Genomic DNA, 19,684 nt, shown 5'->3' on the forward strand with positions numbered 1-19,684 from the left:
CACTATACAATGTATCATCCCGCACTATACAATGTATCATCCCGCACTCTACAATGTATCATCCCGCACTATACAATGTATCATCCCGCACTGTCACACCAGTTACAATGTTTTTCTCGGATTTAAAGGGTGAGCAGTCAGGACACTGCAGACATAATGAGGACAGGCTGGAGGGGCTGCTGTCTCTTTAATTGAGGCGTGGCTCTGGTGGTGGCTCCGCCCCCTGTCAGGCTGCAGTCAGGGAGGGGTGTTTGTAGTATCAGCCGCCTCTCTGCTGCCGGGAAATCCTCTCCCTCCCTGCTCAGGCTCTCTATATACACACACATATATATATATATATACACATACACATATATACAATTCTAGATCCGTGTGTGAGGAAACAGCGTCCGCTCAGATCCGGGTCGGAGGTGCAGACGTCGGGTGGAGGGCGAGGCAGCAATCAGGACTCCACGTAATGTGAGTATCTCTGTCTCTTCCAGCCACGCCCAGATTGGGGTCACCCCTGTAGGGTTTACAGAATGGTGGGGTGAGCCATTAACTCTTCTCTGCCTGGCTCTGGGCCCCCCACACCCACCTTCTTCCGGCCAGGCCCTGCAGGGGCCCCTCCAGCTGACATTGATTAAAGGGGAGGAGGGGTGCTGTCAGGGTGTATTATTAACCCTTTTATAGAATTGGGTGTTGACGGTTACTCAGAAAGCCCCGGTGTGCTGGCAGAGACCCAGGAGGTGGAAAGAACTTCCGCAGAGAGATGAAATGATACAAACTTTTCTCCTGAGGGGTGGGGGTGTTATACTGTGTATATACACTGCACATCCGCAGTGCTGGGATAGAGAGATGTGCTGGATGCATGGGGTGTGCTCTGACATGGGGTGTATATGTGTGTGTGTGTATAAAAGAAATATATACATATATACACACAGCTGGTTCTCTGTTTGGGTACTCCTCAGATGTGGGGTATATTTGGGGGGTGTGTGTGTGTGTGTGTGTATGTGTATGTGTGTGTATATATATATATATATATATATATATATATATATATATATATATATACTGTTCCCGCATGTGGGGTGTTTATGAGCTGTCCTCAGACATGAGGGTGTATGTGGGCCGCTCTCAGACATGATGTGTATATGGGTGGGGGATGTTAGGATTTCCACCTGTCCGGGATTCATCCGGACAGTTCGGGTTTGGAATCATGTGTCCGGGTTTCAAACTGCTTGAAACCCGGACACATTATTAAGACTGGACTATGGCCTCCCAGCAGGGTTGCTGGCTGCAGTTGTCTAAGCTGAGTGTCTGTTACTCTCTTTCACACTGCCCAAAGCCAATACTAACAATCCCCCCACATACAGACGAGAGAGGGCTCAACCTGCACCTCTTCCTCTCCCCCCCCCCCCCCCCCATGTCTGCCCACACTCCAGTTCCCATCACTGAAAAGGGAAGTAGGGTAGGAAATTTGAAGTCCAGCCTCAGATACATCTGGATGAGAGGTGCTGACTGTCAAGGGTTGAGTGAGCTCACCATCCATCCCTGTCTGTGACTGAAGTCTCGCTCCTTCTCTCTCCTGCCTGAGTATATCAGGGTTCTCAGAGCATCCCTTACATCAGACTTCCCCTCTACACCAGAGACCACGGTGTCCTCACCGTGCATCAGAGTACTCAGTGATGCCTCTTAAATCAGGGTTCCCAGAGCACCCCTTATGTCAGAGTCCCCAGAGTTCTCCCTTACATCAGAGTCTGCAGAGTCCCCCCTTACAGTGTAAGGAGGGAGCTCTGTGGACTCTGATGTAAAGGGGGATTCTTGTGATTAACTTCATATGATTAGAAATGTTATTTAATTGCAAAATATATGTATAGGTTATACTATAAAAAAAAAAAAAAAATTGCTGTGCGCTGCCAAAGTGTTTGGGTTTGACTTGAAGAAAAGGTGGCAACCCTGGGGGGGGGGGGACATGTGGGCCGCTCTCAGACATGGGGGGGTGTATATGGGGGAGGAGGGGGACATGTGGGCCGCTCTCAGACATAGGGTGTATACGGGGGAGGGGGGGGACATGTGGGCCGCTCTCAGACATGGGGCGTATACGGGGGAGGGGGGGACATGTGGGCCGCTCTCAGACATAGGGTGTATACGGGGGAGGGGGGGACATGTGGGCCGCTCTCAGACACGGGGGGTGTATACGGGGGAGGGGGGGACATGTGGGCCGCTCTCAGACACGGGGGGTGTATACGGGGGAGGGGGGGGACATGTGGGCCGCTCTTAGACATGGGGTGTATATGGGGGAGGGGGGACATGTGGGCCGCTCTTAGACATGGGGTGTATACGGGGGAGGGGGGGACATGTGGGCCGCTCTCAGACATGGGGGTGTATACGGGGGAGGGGGGGGGACATGTGGGCCGCTCTCAGACATAGGGTGTATACGGGGGAGGGGGGGACATTTGGGATGCTCTCAGACATGGGGTGTATACGGGGGAGGGGGGGGACATGTGGGATGCTCTCAGACATGGGGTGTATACGGGGGAGGGGGGGGACATGTGGGATGCTCTCAGACATGGGGTGTATACGGGGGAGGGGGGGGACATGTGGGATGCTCTCAGACATGGGGTGTATACGGGGGAGGGGGGGGACATGTGGGATGCTCTCAGACATGGGGTGTATACGGGGGAGGGGGGGGACATGTGGGATGCTCTCAGATATGGGGTGTATACGGGGGAGGGGGGGACATGTGGGATGCTCTCAGACATGGGGTGTATACGGGGGAGGGGGGGACATGTGGGATGCTCTCAGACATGGGGTGTATACGGGGGAGGGGGGGGACATGTGGGATGCTCTCAGACATGGGGTGTATATGGAGGGGGGGGGGGACATGTGGGCCGCTTTCAGACACGGGTGTATATGGGGGAGGTGGGGGACATGTGGGGCGCTCTCAGACATGGGGTGTATATGGGGGAGGGGGGACATGTGGGCCGCTCTCAGACGTGGGGTATATCTGTATATTCTCGAGGGAGAGAAGACAGAACATCACTTGATGAAATCATTGCTGCAGGTTTTGTATGGATGATGCCAAATCAAGTTCCCTCCTCTCGGAAGGTGATGATCTGCCATGTATTGCATTCATTGCAGAGGGGTGAGATCAGTAGCCAGGCAACATGCATTTTCAGCAGCTAGCCAGCATTCGGGATGGTGAGGGCGAGGCTGGTTGGTATTTGGTAATAAGAGTCAGACTGGGAGCCGAGCAATTAACACTTTCAGATACAGAAGTTGCAGCCGCCATGTTGGCCTCGGGGCAGATTTCTTCTAAAGACCTGCTGAGCTGGAAAATCCCCATCCCCCATCTTCACTTCACCAGTTGTTGTTGTTTTTTTTTTTTTTTTTTTTTAAATAATGTAATTGTAAGATAATACTTTTTTTGTGTGAGCTGCTCTCTGATTGGATGGTGTGTTGGTGAGGGAAGTTGTACACAGGAGCTGACACTTTTTGTGGATGACCCGAGCATTGGTCCCAGACCACATACAGTCCCAGACCACACAAGGGTAACTCTCATTACTAAAATACAAACCGGTTGGTGGATGCGGAATGCCGTTATCCGCCCACTTACTGTTTGGGAAGTTGTACTGGGCAGGAGGGTGGAGGGCGTGTGTCTGTCTGCTGGAAACAATTCTAACTCATAATTGGAGGTGTACTTACAAATGATATGCATTGGGCGTTCATCTTAATAAACGTGTGAATAATAAATTACATGTTCTCAGGCTATATTTCCTGAATATCGAATGTTATTCATAAAACAAAAAGGGAAAAAAAATCATAAAAGTAGGAAAAATACCAAAATGTGGCCATTGGTGGGAGCTGATCGATTCAGTGAAATATCTGTGGTCTAAACCATACCTCCCAACAGCCCCGGATTCTGCGGGACAGCCCCGGATTCTAACTTAAGTCCCGCAGTCCCGCTCAGCTGAGCTGTGTCCCGCATTGCCTCCGATACCACTCGCTCTTCTTCTACAGACCCCTCACATCTCACCTTTTGAGACATTGAAAGGAACTTTCAATTACTTTCTTTGCAGCCGCAGCACATAGTTTACTATATTTCCATTATAAATGAACACATTGAGTGATCGGTACTGATCATTCACTGTGTTCATTCACTGAAGGAAAGGACCAGCCCTTCCCCTGCTCTCTATCCTGAACATCTCCCTGTGTAACTGCGGCAACAGGTGGGAGAGAGGTAAGCTGGCAGTGGGGGGGCGGGGCACCAGATGTGGGCAGGAAAGGGAGGGGGATTTGTATGGAAGGGGGGGGGGGCAATTACAAAAATGATTCCCTGTGTCTCTCCCGCTGCAGCACCTAAAAGTCGACAAGAGGGGGAGAGGCTGGATTTCAACTGCTGCACAGGGCATGGTTTCTGTAATTGAGCCCCCACCCCACCCCACCCCCCCTCCTGCCCGCGTTTGATTCTCCCTGCTGTCCGGGCCCCCTACAGGAGGACCGGTGGTACCCCCTTATCCGCAGCCCTGCTTGTTGAGCTCCAAGTCCCAGTCTATAGAAGCCATGGTTTCCATGCATTGCACTGATGATGGCCAAACAGCTGTGTGTACTTTGGCTCTATAATGGGGTATATTTGCATTATAGAGCAGCGGCTCTGGATGTGTATTCAACGTGATTTGCATGACTCCGCCCACTGCTGATTTGGAGAAATGTCCCTCTGTCCTCATTTGTCCCTCATTTTGGTCTGATCTATATAGTTGTATATAAAATGCACTTTTTATCTTTCAAAGAGTTAAACCTTTCATCCGATTTATAAATTGCTGCATTTGTAAATTTAAAAAGCAGTTATAAAGGAATAGTAGTAAAAAATAAAAAGGGGGGAAAAAAAGAAAAAAAAAAAGCACTTTGGGTTTAACCAATCTTGTATTTTTTTTGTACAGTTCTCCTTTAAGGGGGCGTGGCAAGGGGTGTGTCCTATGCCTGCATACTTTTGCTGATAGGTGTCCCTCATTCCCATATCAGAAAGTTGGGAAGTATGTTTTCTGTACTAAGAAGACTGCGCTGGTCCAGATATGACTTATAACACATCGCTTATACCTGCTGGACGGATAATACGGCTTTTGTAGGTTTACAATCTCCGCCTTTCACTGAATGGATTGTTATCGGCTTTTCTCTGCATGTTTTATATGTACTTGTGGCTCCAGATATCCTGATAAGAAGAAATGAGTGACATGACAATCATATATATGAGGGTTTTATCAGATGAATGAAAGTAGAGGTGAGTGCTAGAGAGAGACCGCAGACATGGACTCTGCACAGTACCACTTCTCTTGTCCTGTATCCCGGGTGTAATTCTCGGTATCTGCTCTTATTCTATATGTATGGACTCTGCACAGTACTACTTCTCTTGTCCTGTATGCCGGGTGTAATTCTCGGTATCTGTTCTTATTCTATATGTATGGACTCTGCACAGTACTACTTCTCTGGTCCTGTATGCTGGGTGTAATTCTCGGTATCTGTTCTTATTCTGTATGTATGGACTCTGCACAGTACCACTTCTCTTGTCCTGTATGCCGGGTGTAATTCTCAGTATCTGTTCTTATTCTGTATGTATGGACTCTGCACAGTACCACTTCTCTTGTCCTGTATGCCGGGTGTAATTCTCAGTATCTGTTCTTATTCTGTATGTATGGACTCTGCACAGTACCACTTCTCTTGTCCTGTATGCCGGGTGTAATTCTCAGTATCTGTTCTTATTCTGTATGTATGGACTCTGCACAGTACCACTTCTCTTGTCCTGTATGTCGGGTGTAATTCTCAGTATCTGTTCTTATTCTGTATGTATGGACTCTGCACAGTACCACTTCTCTTGTCCTGTATGTTGGGTGTAATTCTCGGTATCTGTTCTTATTCTGTGAAGAGTCCATATATACAGAACAAGATCACATATTGGGAATTTATTACAGCAGATTACTCTGCCATGTTCCCGGCTCATTGTACAGTGATCTCCTCCTAGGTGGTATGTTCTGTGCGGTTGGCGCGGTGATTGCTGGCCAGTTGTGGTGATTTCTCTATGGAATGGCAGCAATGTGAGCTGACAGCGGAGGAGACGTTTTCTGTTTTTTTTTTTTTTTTTCTTTCAAATATTTTGTTAGGTTTTCATAATAACAGAGGTATAAGTAACAGAAGTATATTACAGTACAAGTCATAAAAGTCAAGATTCGAAGTTGTACAGCGAGGCAGTGGAACTAAAACAAGTATATTTTAAGCAGAAATTCACTTGACCATGGTATTTATCGCATTCCAGGTATGTCTACCAGCTTCCTATAAGTTGAAGATAAGAACATATGAGGAGGGCTAAGAAAAGACAAAAATAAATCAGTATCTTAAAGAGGAAGTAAACCCTGATGAGTTTACTTCCTCTTTCATTCCCTGCAAAGGTAAAGCATAATGGACTACTGTGCATCGCATCACATAGTAGCCCATTATGTGTCACTTACCTGACACAGGAGCCAGCAAAGTCACCGCTGTCCCCTGTAGTCCGGCGCATCCATCTTCTTGGTGGGTCTCACTGCTCCGCCGCTGTCATTCGATGAAGCCGCGATGACCTCACTCCCGCGCATGCGAGCCACTACTCGCGGCATATCGCCATTGACAGCGACCCGCTCAGTGCACCTGCACGCCGCTGTCTACAGCACATGCACCGTAGACAGCTGTGACTGTCTTTTAGTAAATATCTCCTAAACTGTGTGGGTTTAGGAGATATTTCTTGGACCTACAGGTAAGCCTTAATCTAGGCTTACCTGTAGGTCAAAGTGGTTTGTAAGTGTTTACAACCACTTTAAGAGTTCTCTTGGCGTCCGGGGTGGCTAGAGGTCCAATGTACCGGTGAGGTAGAGTAAGTATTGTAGTATAGATTCACATCAAGACGGGCCCCTCCCGCACCTGCACACCTCTAAAGGGAACTGACTGTGCAACGTTTTCTGCTTTAACTGCAGTGTAAATGGAAGGCCCCATCCTCACCTTCATGTGTCCGACAGATACCGAGATTCATCCAGCCTGCATTCTGTTCACACTGGTAACTGCAGGTCATAACTAACTGGCTGTAGTCATTTCAGGGACAGAATGGGGATTGGGGTATAATTGAAGGGAGCCTGGTTTATATTGGAGGGACAGAGGGGGGGATTGGGGTGTAGTAGAGAGAGGGGGGGTGTTGGGGTGTAGTAGAGAGAGGGGGGATGTTGGGGTGTAGTAGAGAGAGGAGGGGTGTTGGGGTGTAGTAGAGGGACAGAGGAGGAGGGGGGGGGGGGTTGGGGTGTAGTAGAGGGACAGAGGAGGAGGGGGGGGGGGGTTGGGGTGTAGTAGAGGGACAGAGGAGGAGGGGGGGGTTGGGGTGTAGTAGAGGGACAGAGGAGGAGGGGGGGGGGTTGGGGTGTAGTAGAGGGACAGAGGAGGAGGGGGGGGGGTTGGGGTGTAGTAGAGGGACAGAGGAGGAGGGGGGGGGGTTGGGGTGTAGTAGAGGGACAGAGAGGGGCTTGAGGTATAATGAATAAGGGGGGGGAGATTGGGGTAAAATGAAGGCACAGAAGAGGTATTGGGACAGTAGCAGGAATGGGGTGTTTTGGTAAGGTGGGTCTGGGGTATAATAGAGACACAAAAGGGGATTGGGGTACAGTACAGGGATAAAGGGCATATTGAATGTGGGTGGGTTTGAGCATATTGGATAGTAATTTGGAATGTATTAGGACAGAGGGGTAATTGTGATCCAATAGAGGGGCAGAGGGGGTATTGGAGAACAGTAGAGGGGGGTGTTGGGGTACAATAGAGGGGCAGAGGGGGGTGTTGGGGTACAATAGAGGGGCAGAGGGGGGTGTTGGGGTACAATAGAGGGGCAGAGGGGGGTGTTGGGGTACAATAGAGGGGATTGGAATACAAAGGTGTGTCACCAGCACCCCATGGATCTTTGCATCTCTGGTGACATGCTGGTGACTCTGTACACTGGCAGAGCTTATGGCGTGACAGTCATGTAACCACATCCCTATGTGGGTGGCACATGTGTAGACATGGCTTCCTGTATTGCCCCGGACATTTGTAGCTGCATCCAGACTGCATGCAATCAAAGCTGGGACTGAAGATCCTCCAGTGTATGATGATCAGGGAACTCGTTTTGGCCAATCAGAAGATTTCAAAGTTAAAACCTGATGTAGGGAAGTGAGATATATCCTTCCCATAGTACCCAATGCAGTCCAAGGGGTAGCTGAACGAAACATGCAGCAAGTGGAGTGAGACTGAAATCAGAATTCCTGATTGGTGTACTTGTTGCACATCAGTTGTGACTCAGTCAGTAATGAATCCATAGGATCAGAATGTCAGCTGCCTGGCAGTCAATTTCAGCAACGGTAGACTCCATATTTCTCTCACAAGGAAAGCCTGAGGCCACCATGGTCAGGATTGCTGATCTCTATACTTGTTCTGGGTCAGCAACTCCAGACGGCATCAAGCCAAAGCCTCAGCATGACACCCAGGGACCCCGGGGCCCCCCCCCTTGATGCCAGGGTCCCTGGGGCCCCTTTTACATTAGAGGTCCTCTGTTATATCAGTCTCCACCCTATATATGAGATTTTCTCATCACCACAGAGTTCCTCTTAATAACAGACCCCCCCCCCCCCCAATCAGAATATCGCAGAGCCCCATAAAAAACTGATCCTCCTCCTGACCAATCAGGAAGCTGGATTTGAAACCCGTCACTCAATTGGCTGAGAGGACAGGCAATCCTATTGGATGCCTAGGAGGAGGGGAGGAGATGCACGGTGGAAGCAAGGAGCTTCACCTAGATCAGGTCCTGCGTCCTCCCTTGCTTACGCCGTGCTTCTCCTCTCCTCCTCCTAGGCATCCAATAGGATTGCCTGTCCTTTCAGCTAATCAGATGACAGGGCTCAAGCCCCACTTCCTGATTGGCCGGGAGGAGGATCTGTGTTACATTAGCAAATGTTCCTTCATTCGCTATTGCCACACACCTGGGTGGGCTCGGTTCGCATTCTCTGTGCCCCGAGCCCACCCTATGTTGAGGAGACAGAAAATCAGGAGGGGCCGGCAGGGAGGAGCGCATCACGAGAGGTCTGACTAAATACAATCTCCTAGCAGCAGGGACCTGATCTACCCGTCGGCTAGCTGTGATTGACAGGTAGATCGAAGCGGAAGCTGTCGTGGGGCCCCCTACTGGCAATGCCTGAATGGTCAGGTGTGCGGCACTTACTATTGCGAGCTGTGCCGGTGGCTGCTGGTGTAGCATCTGCCACACAACTCACATACTTCAAAGTCTTGCAGGACGCGGCTGCTAACGGGAACTGAGTTCCTGTTATGGAAAAAGTCCTGCAAGCAACATCTTTGGAGCGGTGTAAACCTCTCCTCCACCACTCCTGCCCATTGAAATGCGATTTGGCAGCAGCAATTCACAAGCGCATTTAACCCCTTCCTTGGGCCACTAGCTGGGTTATAAGTGCCCCGCTAGCAGCCGAATAGCGCCGCTAAAATGACGGTAAAGTGCCGCTAAAACTAGCAGCGTTTTACCGTCAGCGCCTGCCCGCTCCAGTGTGAAAACAGCCTTCAGTAATAAGTGATACAGAAAAAAATTTTAGGCCCCTTTCACACGGGATAGATCAGTAATGATCCGCTTGCTCAGCGGGGATCGCTCCGTTGTCCCCGCTGAGCCGGCGGATAACAGGGCGGTCCCGGCACACTGTGCAGGGACCGCCCTGTCGGCTCTCCATTCTCCTCTATGGGGGATCGTATGTACACGGACCGTCTGTCCGTGTTCATCCGATCCGCTCTGCAGACGGATAGAAAAATAGGATTTTCCTCCATCTGCAGAATCGCACAATTGCGGAGGCGGACGATAGCGGGTGTCTGCGGATGTTCATCCGCAGACACCCGCTGTCCCATAGGGATGCATGTATGTCCGTATTTCATCCGCAAACGGATGGATGAAATACGGACATAACGTCCGCATGTGTGAAAGGGGCCTTAAACATTTATTAAACAAAACAAACCTCCAATCAGTTCACTTGTATGTATAATTTAGATTAAAAAAAAAACAACTATATATTAAATACACAAAAACAGGTACTCAAAACTTTTGGATGAAAAAAAAAAGAGCTAACTTTACTGTGTTTTTTTTTTTTTAAATCGGTGTATTTTTTTTTTTTTTTAAATTGTGTTTGAGAGACCTCTGCGCAAATACCGCGTCACGTAAAATATTGCAACAACTGCTATTTTATTCCCTAGGGTTTCTGCTAAAAAGATGGATATAGATATAGATGTGTGTGTGTGTGTGTGTGTGTGTGTATATATATATATATATATATATATATATTAAATTAAAATATATCTCTGTGATTTTTCTGTCCGAAAATACAGGATTTTTACTTGTAAGCAACAAGTGTCAGAAAAGATATAGTCTTTAAATGGTTAAACTGAGAACCCTACACAGGGCTTCAGTCCATTGAAGAAGAAACATTGTATCTCTTTGATCTTTTCTTGGCAGACTGCCCAGAGAGGAGGAAAGTCTCTTCACTGATAAACTTCAGGCAACTTACATTGACTTCTATTACAGAAGTCGCTGAACATATAATCGGCCTTTTTATCAGCACAATCAGCCGATGCCGATTAATTAAAAAATGCCAAATATCAGCCGACCTCTAATTCTAAGGTCTCAATTCAGGATCCACATGTGGGATGTTTGTTTTGTAATCGGTCCAGTGACTCTACTGCTCAACATTGGAGGACTGCCACTGATGTCCCCGGGGTTCCTCTTTGTTTTTTGAATGGGAATTCATCAGGCTGCCCAATTATTTTGGACAATGCACAATGCATGCTGAAATATTGTCCCTCAACCCTTTACTGCCAGCACTGCCTTTTTTTATATATATATATTTCATTTTGGTGGGTTTAATTAATCTTCAGGCCTAAAATGATTATTTTAATGTGTTCAAAAGAAGAAATTTATATATAATTTTTTTTATTTATTTTTTTGGACAGTTTATTAAACGCAAATGTTCAGTATAAAAATACATTACAGTTCATTTTATTGCACACAAAGGCAATATATCCCTAATCAAAAGATGAAGGAAATTGTATGGAGTAAATAGATACCCAATATGTCGAACCTTAACCACTTAAGGATTTATGACCAGGCCATTTTTATTTTTATTTTTTGCGATTACAGCACTGCATCGCTTTGACTGACAATTGCGCGGTTGTGCAACGTTGCGCCCAGGATTGAGGCGTTAATTTTTGTAAAAAAAAAAAAAAAAAAAAAAATTATTTTTCACACAAATAATTCTGCGGTAAACAAAAAAAGTACAGTAAGAAAAAAACATTTTTTTTGCTATAATAAATATTCCAAAAAGTAAAAAAAAAATAAAAATGTCTTCATCAGTTTAGACCAATATGTATTCTTCTACATATTTTTGGTAAAACAAAAATCCCAATAAGCGTATGTTGATTGGTTTGCGCAAAAGTTATAGCATCTACAAAATAGGGGATAGATTTATGGCATTTTTATTTTTTACTAGTAATGCCAGTAATCGATTTTTAGCGGGAATGTGACATTGTGGCGGACAGATCCGACACTTTTTTTTTTTTTTTTGGGGACCAGTGACATTTATACAGTGATCAGAATAAAAATGCACTGATTACTGTATAAATGACACTGGCAGGGAATGGGTTAACACTAGGGGGTGATTAAGGGGTTAAGTGTTCCCTAGGGAGATGGTTTTTAATTGGAGGAGGGGGGGGGGGGGGGGGCGACGACTGACAAGGAATAGAAATACATTGCTGTTCCTGATTACTAAGAACAGCAGCTCTCTCTACTTCCCTGACAGAACGGGAATCTGTTTGTTTACATTGACAGATCCCCGTTCTGGCTCTCTGGAACAATCGGCGTGAAGGGGGGCGCGCATGCCCCTCTTAAAGGGCCAGCCATACCGGTACGGCGATTTGCGGGGACGATCTGACCTGCCTCCAGTATTATGATGGCGGCTGGTCGGAAAGGGTTTAAAGTGTTTGTAAACCTCAGACATGGAATATGAACAAAGCACATCCCTCTATAGTGTGTACTTGTCTCATTCCAGAACACTTAAGCCCCATACAGACTATCAGATTATCTGCTGAGTTTTTCCTTCAGATTTACCAAAACCATGTAGTAGAAGGGCCTGCCTGATTGCATACACATTGAAACTCCTAAGGTTTGTCCTCATATTATATGGTTTTGGTAAATCTGAAGGGAAAAACTCAGCAGATAATCTGATAGTGTGTATGGGGCTTAAGCATCATTTCTGTCTGCTGCCTCCTTCCTCTATCTGCATGAATCACTTCTGACATGTTTTTTCTGACACCAAGAGAGAAATGGTGACAGGGGAGGGACTTCCAGCTGAATGACAGCCTCCGCTCTGTTCCTGTGTGCTGTGTGAAAGGGGAGGTGTGTCCCTTCCCTCCAATCAGCTCTCAGAGCTCTCCTCGCAGTGTAACTTCAGCTCTCTGCTGGTGTGTTTTTTTGTTTTTTTTTTTGCATAGTTTTTCTCTATCTATTTAGACCCCTGATATTTCACCAAGCTGCCCCCCCCCCCCCCCGAATGGGGCTCCTAACCTTTTCTTTCTTAGAAAAGGTTAAAATGGCTGCTGACAGATTCAGTGGAGGGAGATTTCTGCAGCATATTTGCATAGCTCCCAACTGTCCCTGATGTGGAGCAATGTCCCTCTGTCCCTCTTTCCTCCTCATCTGTCCCTCAATTTGCTCTGATCTATATAGTTGTATATAAAATGCATGTTTTATCTTTCAAAAAGTGTTTCCCAGCGCTAAACCTTTCATCCAATTTCTAAATTGCTGCATTTGTAAACTCCAAAAGCCAATATAAAAGAATATATTAGTGGTAAAAAAAAGCCCTTGTGGTTTTAATTAACTTTTTTTTTTTTTTTTAAGTAAATTCTCCTTTTAAGGGGGTGTGACGGGGGCGTGTCCTATGCCTACATACATTTGCTAGTAGGTGTCCCTCATTCCCATCTCAAAATTTTGGGAAGTATGTATTTGGCAAGTACAGTATATATAAAATATAATATGCAAAGTGGTTTGAAGGAAGCTTCAGAATGGCAAAGATGTTTTTATTACAATTTTTTGTGAGCAGACTGCAGTTCCTCTTTAAGGCTGAAAATATTAAAAGTGGAGCTTGCACTTTTTTTTTTTTTTTTTGAACTTGTACTTGGAACAGTGAGGGATTAGACCCCCCTGTCAGGTTTGTAGTGCAGTCTTGGTCACCACTGGGGAGGTTCACCCTCTCTGGTCCTGGGGGTCTCAGAAATGAAAATGCTTACAGCTGTCACCAGAACAGGAAGAGAGGTGACATCACCTCTTAGTTCCCTGAAAAAAGGAGCCTGGGGCCACCTCAGATGTGCCCCTGGCAAGGGAAAGGTAGGTCCCCCTGGGGACACAGATTCTGAGGCACTGAACGGGAGGGGTGCTCCTGCTGAGATCTATCCTATAGAAAGAACTATAAGTCAACATTCCTCAATGAACAATTACCTGACAATATCCTCTTAAAAGCAAGCAGATGAACTCCCACCGAGTCCCTTGTCTCCGGGTTGCTATATCGGATACATAGACACACTAGAACCCAGCTATTCCGAGGCGTCTCCCATGGGGGGGAATTACCTTCGGGTGCTTCTATCTTTTCTGCCTTAACGCTGGGACTTTCCTAGATGTTTATCATTGGCTCCTCCTGAATAAGCAGCTTCTGCTGCGAAACTAGTAGAGGACAGCTGCCAAGACGCATCATATTCCATACCCCATATCAACATTGGGGGTCAACTACCGTTTTCTCTACCAAATATTCAAGCATTGTATACGGTTGTAAAAATTGATTTACTAATATTTTTGTACTTTCTACCATACTGTTTTTATTATTTTTCATTAAAAATGTATCTTGTTTAAGCCCTTGAGGTACCGAGATAGTCCAAACCTACCTTTCCCTTGCCAGGGGCACATCTGAGGTGGCCCCAGGCTCCTTTTTCTATGTAATATGGATGATGGTACCCACTCCTTTCCTAAAAATATCCTAATTCTACTTCCTCCTCTTCAACACCTCTTACCGTTGGAGTCCCCCAAGGTTCTGTCCTTGAACTCTACTATTCTCGATCTACACATCGTCCCCGGGTCAGCTGATAGCCTCCCATGGCTTCCACTACCATTTATATGCCCAACCCTCTAAAACATGCGCTAGTCGCTCCTATACCAAAAAAGGCCTCACTAGACCCCACCAATCTTGACAACCTAAGACCCATCTCTTTACTCCCTTTTGCCTCCAAACTCCTTGAGCGTTTAGTCTACAACCGACTGAGCGACCACCTCATTGAGAACAACCTTCTTGATCCCCCTTCAGTCTGGATTTCGCCCACAGCACTCCACAGAAACTGCCCTCCTAAAACTCACAAACGACTTGCTAACAGCCAAAACCAATGGTCATTATTCCATACTCTTACTCTGGGACCTTTCCTCTGCCTTTGATACAGTTGACCGCCCCCCTCCTCCTCAAAAAAACTCAATTTGCTTGGTCTCCATGGCTGTACTCTTCGTTGGTTCGAATCTTGCCTATCTCATCGCACCTTCAGTGTCACTTACAACTCCACTTCCTCTTCTCCAACTCCTCTTACCATTTGGGTCCCCCAAGGTTCTGTCCTTGGACCTCTACTATTCTCGATCTACACGTCCTCCCTGGGTCAGCTGATAGTGTCCCATTGGCTTCCACTACCATTTATAAGCCGATGACACCCAAATCTATCTCTTTGCCCATCAATCTCCTCACGCATCACTGATCTACTAACAGACATATCAGCCTGGATGTCGCACCACTTCCTCAAACTTCATCTATGTAAAACCGAGCTCTTAAAGTGGTTGTATAGTCAATTTTTAGACTTTTACTTACAGGAAAGTCTATAATAAGGCTTACTTGTAGGTAAAAAAAAAAAAAAATCTCCTAAACTTGTATGGTTTAGGAGATATTCCCCTCGCCATGCGCCACTGAATGCAGCGGCGCATGCGCACAAGGGGATTCTCGGCTGAAAGCCCGGCAGACGCCGGACCCTGCCGGGAAGAAATCTCCCGCGCACATGCTTGGAAGTGACGATATCGCAGCCCTGGCCACTCGCAGCGCCAGAGCCGCGATACCCGGAAGAAACGCAGAGGGAACATGTCAGCTCCCTCGGCGTGGATCGGGACAGATGATGGGGCCTCGTTCTAAGGTAAGTATTTCATAATGAACTAGTATGCGGTGCATACTAGCTCATTATGCCTTTTCCTTTGCAGGTCAGGAAGAAAAAAAAAAAAAAACTTCCGCGGCTATACAACCGCTTTAATATTTCCTTCCCCCGACTTCTGTCAAGATCAATGGCACATCTATCGGTCCATTCCCACATGCCAGAGGGCAAGGGGTAACATTAGACTCTAAACTGTCCTTTCAGGCCCACATTCAATCCCTGCCCAAATCATGCCACCTCCGCAACATCTCCAGAATACGCCCCTTTTTAACTAATGACACCACCAAAAGCAAGAAAGAGAGAGAGAAAGCCAAAGATAAAAAAAACGCCACATCCCAATTTAACGACTTAAACCAAAAACAATTTATGTGTAAAGTTTTTGGAAGTGTAACAAGAATACGTTTTTTTTTTGTATTGTCTTTTTGTAAAATTTTGTAATAAAATTGCAATATGTAATTTATGGTGATGCTTTTGTCATAAATGTGTTAAATACCCAATCAAACGCCTAAAAAGTCCCGAGGTCTAGTGACCTCAAATTCCCATGTTTTTTTTTTTTTTTTTTTTTGGTTTAAGTCAATGACACCACCAAGCTTCTAATTCACTCCCTGGTCATCTCTCTCATTCAAATACTGCAACTCCCTCCTCATTGGGTTCCCTTTACATAGACTATCCCCCTTCAGTCCATAATGAATGTCGCTGCCAGACTCATCCACCTTACCAGCCATTCAGTGTCCTCCACCTCTTTCATCCCTGCACTGGCTTCAACTCTCCCAACGAATAAAATTCAAAGTACTAACAATTTGCAAAGCCATCCATAACTCTGCCCCCAGCTACATCACTGACCTAGTCCCAAAATACCAACCAAGCCGCTCTCTTCGGTCATCCCAAGACCTCCTGCTCTCTAGCTCCCTTGTCACCTCCTCCCATGCTCGCCTCCAGGATTTCTCCAGAGCTTCTCCCATCCTTTGGAACTCCCTATCCCAATCTTTCCAACTGTCCCCCTAATCTATCCATCTTAGACGATCCCTGAAAACCCTTCTCTTAATCGCTTGCCGACCAGCCGCCGCGAGTTATGCCACGGCAGAGGGGCACGGGCAGCAAAATCACAGTCATGTTACGTCGCTCCTCAAGGTGGACACAAGGGTATGGGTTGCCACATCATCCTTTTAATCCGGGACACACCTGAATTACACAGGTTCTGTGGCTGATTAAAGTGATAATTAATTTGGTGCCTTATCTGCTTTAAATCAGCCTCAGAACCTGTGTAATTCATATGTGTCCTGGATTAAAGGGATGATGTGGCAACCCTACGCTAGGGGCGTGCACTCGCCCCCCGGAGTCGATGACCGCCTGGCTCCTGTGATCACTCGTAACACGCAAGAGCTTTGTAAAGACAGAGATCCCGGTTCTGTGAGGGAGAAGTGACAGATCATCTGTTCATACAGAGTATCAACAGCGATCTGTCATCTCCCCTACAGAGTCTCCTCCCCCCTTCAGTTAGAACACACGCTAGGGAACACAGTTAACCCCTTGATCGCCTCCTAGTGTTAACCCCTTCCCTGCCAGTGACATTTATCAATGCATTTTTATAGCATTGATCGCTGTATTAATGACAATGGTCCCAAAAATGGGTCAGAATAGTCCGATGTGTCAGTTGCAGTCCTGATTAAAAATCGCAGATCGCCATTACTAGTAAAAGGATCAAATAAAAATAAATAATAGTAATAAAAATGCTATAAATCTATCCCCTATTTTGTAGAGCTATAACTTTTGCGCAAACCAATCAATATACGCTTATTGCGATTTATTTTGGTAAAAAAAAAAAAAAAATGTAGAATACTACATATCGGCCTAAAACTGAAAAAAATGATGGTATAATAAATATTTTTGTATCTATCTTTTTTTTTTTTATTCTTTTTTTTTCAAAATTGTTGCTTTTTTTTTTTTTTTTTTTTTTTTTTTTATAGCGCAAAAAATAAAAACCGCAGAGGTGATCAAATACCACCAAAAAGCTCTATTTGTGGCAAAAAAAGGACGTCCAGTTTTGTTTGGGTACAACAGCACAATGTCAGTTAAAGCGACGCAGTGCCGAATCACAAAAAGTGCTCTGGTCAGGAAGGGGGGTAAATCCTCCGGGGCTGAAGTGGTTAAAGAAGCCTCTCCTGCTTCTAACTAATACACGGTTTTACTTTTTCCATCAGCTCATCCCCACAGCTATTACCTTTTTGTATCAATTGACCCTTCCTTTTTAGATTGTAAGCTCTTATGAGCAGGGCCCCCTGATTCCTCTTGTTCCAAATTGTAATGTAACTGTAATGTCTACCTTCATTTGTAAAGTGCTGTGCAAACTGTTGGCACTATATAAATCCTGTATAATAATAATTATTATTATTATTATTATTATTATTAATTGAGGCATAAACTCTTCAAATTACCTCTCGGTCTGTTGAACTGCTGGATTTTCTGAAACAGAAATAATTTCTGCACTTTTCTGTAATATTTGTTGTAGTTTGTATAATGACAGGTGCTGGCACCTACTTGAGAGGAAGTCCTGTGCCCCCAGATATGTATGGGAGCTCCTTCATCACCAGCCGGGCTATTCACTAGTCGCCTCTGCTAGGACCCCTCTGCGTGAAATGCCATTGACAACGGGGGCTATTCCTCGCACGTCATCAGGCGGTTGTTATAGGTCGGTGACAACAGTGGTGTCCCTTGTAGTCACATGACAAATGTGTAAAGTATTGCACTAGATGATGGGAGCTCCGGCCCGTCCTGCAGAGGAGAGATAAGCTGCAGAATACATTCCCAGAGCTTCTCTGCTACAGCACAAGACAACTGAAAAGAGCCAAATATCCTCCGGTGAGTGAGAGAGAACGTCACGAAAGATCTATATAGGCCCGTGGGGACTATACTGTACAGTAAGGGGATCAGTCTCTATATACAGGAGGGGGACTATACTGTACAGTAAGGGGATCAGTTTCCTAATACAGGAGGGGGCACTGTAATGTACAGTAAGGGGGATCAGTCTCTATATATAGGCCTTGGGGGGACTATACCATACAGTACGGGGATCAGCCTCTATATATAGGAGGGAGACTATACTGTACAACATGGGGATCAGTCACTATATATAGGAGGGGGGGACTATACTGTACAACATGGGGATCAGTCACCTATATATGAGGGGGGACTATACTGTACAACATGGGAATCAATCACTATATTGGAGGGGGGACTATACTGTACAACATGGGCATCAGTCACTATATACAGGAGGGGGACTTTACTGTACAATAATGGGGATCAGTATATACAGAAGGGAGGACTATACTGTACAGTAAGAGATCATACTCTATATAGAGGTGGGACTATACCATACAGGTAAAGGGATCATTCTCTATATACAGGAGTGGGTACCATACTGTACAATAAGGGGATCATTGGAGAGGGGACTATAACGTACAATACAGGGATCAATCACTATATACAGGGGACTATAATGTACAATAAGGGGATATATTCTGTACAGTAAGGGGATCATTATAAATAGGAGGGGGGCTATATCATACAGTAAGGGGATCAGTATTATATTATAGGATCATTCTTCTATATACAAGAGGGAGTCTTTACTGTACAGTTAGGGATCATCTCTATTTACAGGAGGACCTATACCGTACAGTAAGGGGATCATGCTCTATACACAGGCCAGGGGACTATACCTGTACAGTAAGTAAATCGTTCTCTATATCAGGCAAGGGAGGACTATGCTGTACAGTAAGGGGATCATTCTCGCTATACATACAGGGGGACTATACTGTACCATAAGGGGGATCATTCTCTATATACAGGTTGGGTACTATACGGCACATTAAAAAGATTGTTCTCCTGTACATCATAAAAGCTGAAACTGCAGGTACAATTTGTATTGCATGGATGTCAATGTAAGTATGTGGATGTGGAGAATCACTGTATAGTAGTCGCTCTCCTGTGCTAGTAACGCAAAGGGATCGCTCATTTGGAATGGGCACCATTCACAGAATGCATTGAATTTATCTCAATGAATCGGAGTGGTCTCTGATGGATGAGGTGAGGAGCCAGGGCTGCAATGGCAAGCTTGACCAATGTAACTATGCAATAAATCGCATGCATGAAGCTTAGCTGTCCGTTCTGGATTAGTATTTTATTTTATGACAATAATGAATGCAGCAGGAGAAGCTGGAAACGCAACAAAGGGTCGAGGCCACCTAAAACTTCCAGGTGTGCAGGAGCAGATCCAGGAGAAATTTTGATGCACAAATAAAAATATAGTTTTATGGTGCGCAGACGGCTCTATTAGGTCACGGGCAAGTGTGTGAATTCACAACCGTTGCCGAGAGAGGCAGAACGGCGATCTCCC

At 45.9% G+C, this 19,684-nt stretch overlaps 1 protein-coding gene across 1 annotated transcript in view; it reads left to right on the forward strand.

Annotated features, from left to right (window-relative positions):
- Positions 1-238: 238 nt before the first annotated feature.
- Positions 239-19,684, forward strand: part of CAPN11 (calpain 11) — a 71,072-nt gene continuing 51,626 nt past the window's right edge. The window contains exon 1 of the mRNA XM_077485423.1: positions 239-459. The gene's annotated coding sequence lies outside the window, so the exon portion shown is untranslated. The remainder of the gene's footprint in view (positions 460-19,684) is intronic.

Source organism: Lithobates pipiens, unplaced genomic scaffold (genome assembly GCF_037356315.1).
Source record: "Lithobates pipiens isolate NorthernLeopardFrog02 unplaced genomic scaffold, aLitPip1_a1.2 Scaffold_18, whole genome shotgun sequence".
NCBI lineage: Eukaryota > Metazoa > Chordata > Amphibia > Anura > Ranidae > Lithobates > Lithobates pipiens.